Source organism: Gavialis gangeticus, unplaced genomic scaffold (genome assembly GCF_001723915.1).
Source record: "Gavialis gangeticus isolate Ggan-Ray unplaced genomic scaffold, GavGan_comp1, whole genome shotgun sequence".
In the NCBI taxonomy this organism is placed as follows: domain Eukaryota; kingdom Metazoa; phylum Chordata; order Crocodylia; family Gavialidae; genus Gavialis; species Gavialis gangeticus.
Genome location: NW_017729032.1, coordinates 158,873,377 through 158,878,976, shown reverse-complemented (window position 1 = coordinate 158,878,976; position 5,600 = coordinate 158,873,377). Strand labels below are relative to the sequence as shown.

At 42.9% G+C, this 5,600-nt stretch overlaps 1 pseudogene; it reads right to left on the bottom strand.

Annotated features, from left to right (window-relative positions):
* Positions 1-255: 255 nt before the first annotated feature.
* On the bottom strand, positions 256-1,695 carry LOC109302609 (annotated as a pseudogene).
* Positions 1,696-5,600: the final 3,905 nt, after the last annotated feature.

The following is a 5,600-nucleotide window of genomic DNA, read 5'->3' as shown; positions in this document are numbered from 1 at the left end:
ACAATTATTGGCATTGGAAATGGTGCAGACATACGCCAAAAAGTTGTGTAATGTTTTACTACTTTAACCTAACAGTTTTAACTAAAAAAATACTTTAATGAGAGAAAAATGTGGCTTTGCGCGCCCAGAATATTTTGTCATTTTAACTTTTCCCAATGAAAATATTTAAAATGCACTTTTTTACACATTTTATGGGTGTTTGAACTGAATACATTCAAAAGTAAATAAACCCAGTACCCCCATCCTCACCTCATAAGTCACATGCCCCAGCCGCGAACCATTTTCATTGCTGTCTGCTGGACTCTCTCCAATTTGTCCAGAACCTTTCTATAGTGTGGGAGCCAAAACTGGACACAGTACTCCAGATGTGGCCTCACCACTGCAGAATAGAGGGGAATAATTACTTCCCTTGATCTGCCAGCAACGCTCCTACTAATTCAGCTTAATATGTTGTTAGCCTTCTTGGCAACAAGGGCACACTGCTAACTCATATCCATCTTATTGTCTACTGTAACCCCTAGATCCTTTTTTGCAGAGCTGCTGCCTAGCCAGTCAGTCCCTAAGCTGTAGCACTGCATGGGATTCTTCCATCCTAAGTGCAGGACTTTGCACTTGTCCTTGTTGAATCTCATGATATTTCTTTTAGCCCAGTCCAATTTTTCTAGGTCATTGTAAATCCTAGTTCTACCCTCCAGTATATCTATTACACCCCCAATCTTGGTGTCATCCATGAACTTGCTGAGGGTGCACTACATCCCATCTTCTAGATCATTAATAAAGATATTGAACAAAACCAGCCCCAGAACCAACTCCTGGGGCACTCCACTTGATACTGGCTACCAACTAGATGTTGAGCCATTGATTACGACCTATTGAGCTCTACAATCCAGCCAGCTTTCTATCCACCTTGCAATCCATTCATTCATCCAACCCATACTTCCTCAGGTTGCTTGCAAGAATGCTGTGAGATGGTATCAAAAGCCTTGCTGAAGTCAAGGTATGTCACAATCACTGGTCTCCTCACATCCACAGAGTCAGTCATTTCATCATAGAAGGCAGTCAGGTTGGTCGGGCATGACTTGCCCCTGGTGAATCCATGCTGATTGTTCCTAATCACTTTCTTCTTCTCCAAGTGCTTAAAAATTGATTCTTTGAGGACCTGCTCCATGATTCTTCCAAGAACTGAGATGAGGTTGACTGGCCTGTAGTTCCCTGGATCACCCTTATTCCCTTTCTTAAAGATGGGCACTATTTTTGCTCTTTTCCAATTGTCTAGGACCTCCCCTGATTGCCACAAGTTTTCAAAGACAATGGCCTGTGGCTCTGCAATCACTCTAGGCAACTCCCTCAGTACCCTTGGATGCATTTCATCTGGCCCCACAGACTTGTACACATCCAGCTTTTCTAAATAGTCCCTAACCTGTTCTTTCACCACTGTTGGCTGCTCACCTTCTCCCCAAAATGTGCTACTCAGTGCATAGTCTGGGAGATGACCTTGCCTATGAAGACTGAGTTAAAAATGGCATTGAGCACTTCAGCCTTTTTCTCATTATTTGTCACTAGGTTGCCTCCCCAATTCAGTAAAGGATTTACACTTTCCCTGACCTTCCTCTTGCTGCTAACATACTTATAGAAACCCTTCTTGTTACCCTTCATGTCCCTTGCTAGCTGCAACTCCAATTGCACTTTGGCCTTCCTGACTTCATCCCTGCACACCCGAGCAATATTCTTATACTCCTCCCAAGTTGTTTGTCCAAGACTTAATCTCACCAGGTGTAACTTAGGTGAAATGTGAACAAGATTCATGAAGCCAAAGCGAACAAGCAAGAGAAATTGTGACTGTAGCCCAGTGATGACAGCTTTCACCTAAAGCAAGAGACCTGGCTTCAGGTCCCTGCTCCTAGAACTGCTTCATTAAATTGTCCTTGGATAGATGACATGAACAGTGTTAGAAAGCTGAGATCAGAACTTAGGATTCAACCCCTACTCCCCAAGGCAGTTAGTAACATCACAGAGTTTTAGTCATGCCCCCTCCTGCTTATGCTCTTTTTCTAGCCCTGTGCATCTTGCACTGTTGGCCATATAGTGGCATATCTGCAACAGAAGGGGTAGAAAAGGCCTCCTTTTTCCAGCCTTGCCTACAGCCCAATGGTATGGGCATGGTCCTCAGAAGTTGGAGATCTAGATTTAAATTTTCTCAGGGCATTGTATCTGGATCTCCCACTTCCTGGCTTAGTGCTGTAACTATTATATTACTATATAATTTAATGGTGAGCAACCAATCAGCTATACCTGAAGGAACTTAATGTAAGAGAGGTTTTCAGGCAGTACATTCCAGTCTCATGTAAATGCCTCACTCTGATATGCAGTTAGGAACCTAAATCCAGGAAGGAGATGGTATTTCAGACACTCAGCCTTCTTAAGCATTTCATACTGGCTGTTTTTGGCATCCACCCATTTAGAGTTCTGGATATCATGAATCTCGGACCAAGCCACTTAATTCTCTTCATTTACTGTGCAGAGAACTTGGGCACATAATTCAGGTTTGTGAATTCTGCACCTGAACAGAGTACATAAGTCCCTTGATTCATCCGTCTTAGTTTGCTTTGGACAATATCTTAATCCAACCACTGATGATACACTTGTCAATGTAGATTCCAGGCCCATATGCCCAAGAGACTGCTAAGTGGCAAAACTGCACCTGCTGTTCACTTCATTTGTATAATTCAGTCACTGAAAACTTAGAAAATTAGAAGGTAAGGACATTCTAAACAAACATCATGTTTTTAGGAAACAGAAAAAAATGTATATCACATCGCAACCCAACAACATCAATTCCAAATTCCTCTAATCAGGTCCTAACTGTGTGGGTGGAGTAGAAGAGTAAGAGTTGCTGGAGCCCAGAACCCTTGAATGGCATATGGTATGGACCTGGCTGCAGCTGAGGTCAGATTCTCCTCTTGTGTATGGCTGAACCACTATAAGTATAGTCCTCTAAGTCTATGGAGTTTGATTCAATAACACTCAATATGGAGAAGGAATAGAATCCCATTCTCACACCCCATAAACATCCTCATGCACATCTTCTTAAACCACCCCCCTGAGATTGCTCTGTGAGCTGTTTTCCATATCCTTCATGTGACCTGGATATGTTGTTAGATAAAACCTTCAGATAAAACACAGCATTAGAAACCAAGGATTAGAAGATCAGGGTGACTTAATGAGGAACCAACCTTTCACATCTGGACTGCTGTAAACATAGTCCAAGTTGAGGCCCCAATGGAAACCATCACATTTAAATGAATTCAGTAAAATGTACAAGGACTGCTCAGTGCTATCCCTCTACAGCAATAAAGAATTGCACTAATCTAAAACTGCGATGGCATATCACTGCTACACGGTTTTCTTCTGTTTGCTGAGTAGCACACCTGCTTTTGTAGTAATTGTATTTTATATTATGTTCTCTGTTCCCTTTCAAAATGTAAATGCTCCAAGACAGCAATAATTACAAACTTAAAGAGGCAGTTTGTGATGGTGCCTCTGTCAATAAATGCATAAATGTGATAGAGAGAGAGCTAAACACATTCATAGACAAAAAAATGTTTAAATAATGTCTAAGCCCATGATACAGGCTGACAAACTGCAAAGTAATTCATAATTAAACCTAACACTGCACTCAGACTGGTGCTGCTAGACTGGCTGAACTGTAAAGGATTATCCAGATTATATTTTTCTGTCACCAGATGATGGAATAAAGACAAATTTTGAGGCTTAACTCTGAATTTCAGGCTTTCCCCCAGTTTAGAGCTGGCTGCAGAGCATGTGCAGTAAGTCAGCATTGTGGAAAATTTTTGTCTGAATATGATGCTACTTCTGGAGGCCATATGATATGGAGCTTACCATTCTTGCTCTATTTTTGGTAGGCAGCTGCAAGAAAGACTGCAGTGGTATGGTTGGCTGGTGTGGGTGGGTAGCTTAAGGGATTCCCGGCCTATTAACATTTTCTTAGCCTTTTCCAGCACCCTTAAATAAGTGAGGATGCATGAAGCCCAGCAGTCAGGGCTCATGATTGATGATGATTATAGTACTTAATGTCATTCGGCACGACCAGTTCCTTTTTCCATGACAGAAAGTTGGGAATAGACAGGAACCTTTATGTTTTCCTGCAGTACCCTTTCATTGTATAGCACATCCATATTTTAAATGCAACAGCAAGTTCTGAGAGACAAAACAATCAGCAGCTATGGCCAACATGTTTAAATTTAGGTCTCAGACTTAAATAAAAGTGACCTGAGTTTCAGAGGTTCTGAGTATATCCCTCCCCCAGCTGAACCCAGCTGGAGCAACAGGTGGTCAGCAATTTTGAAAATTGTTAAATATAGGTTAGCTGTCTAATTCTAGATGCTTCAGTTTGAAAAGTGTCGTCTGAGGCAGTGACAGCCCTTGTCATGAGCCTGACAGAAGTTGCTATTCTGTTTTGAATCTACATCCTAAGACAGTTTATAGTTCCACTCTTCATGTGGGGCACATTTTGAAAATTTCAGAATAAGGTCACATAAAGATTCTGCATGGTGTGCTCTATGGATAATAGAACTGGAAAGGGACTCTCCTGTTAATGTGTCCAATCCTCTACATTCCCAGGCAAACATTTTAACCAAAGGCTCCTAAAAATTGTCTACTCCAAATCCTCAGACACCACAGCTACAAGGTCCACAGCCATATATGTCACTTTCCAACAGGGAAAAACCAGTGCAGGCAAGTGCACTACAAATGTCCTCCCATTGCAATAGCAAAGCAATTGATTAATATATGTTCGAGGATCTGAAGAAATGGACTGTGCCCCATGTTGCAAAGGCAAGCAAAAACCCCCAAGATCCTTGCCAGTCTGACCCATGGGGAGGGAAGAGGAGGGGTGTGGAAATTTCTTCCTGATTACAACCTTGGCAACTTGTTTAGCCCTGAGCAGAAGAGCAAGACCCTTTAGCCATGAACTTAGAAAATTGCTAAGTATTGGCAGAAGCAGTACCACAGTCTGGTCAACACCCCCCCACCCCATCCTTAGCTGTGGCCAATGTCCAGTACTTCAGAGGAAGGCCAGGAGAGGAAGGGGAAAAACACCAGAAGCTAGTGAAAAATAGTCATGAGAGGACAACAAACCTTCCAGGACTTTGCAGTTGACCAGTAAAACCCTTGAGGCAGGGAATTGCCAGGTACGTACCACACTGCAGGAGAGTTACTTTTATACCCCAATAAGGGGTTACTAGTTCTTGATTCTGTATAGTACGTACACTGATTTTTGAATGAAGAACCTATCACAATCCCTTCCATAAATGTATCTAGTTCAATTTTAAAGTGATTCAAGTTCTTTTCCCCTCGTCCCATGAATGACTGGTACCTCCCGAGACTGGGGGAGCACCATTTGTAAATGGCAGTGTTGCCAGTGAGCAGGGAGTGCCCATAGCTGCCACCAACACCAGCGGAGGTGGTAAGCAGCAGGCGGAGAGCAGGGACCGCCTGCAGCCACCAGTGTTGGTGTTGGTGGTGGCAAGTAGGGACTGCCCACAGCCACTGGCAGCAGTGTTGGCGATGAGGGAGGGGGT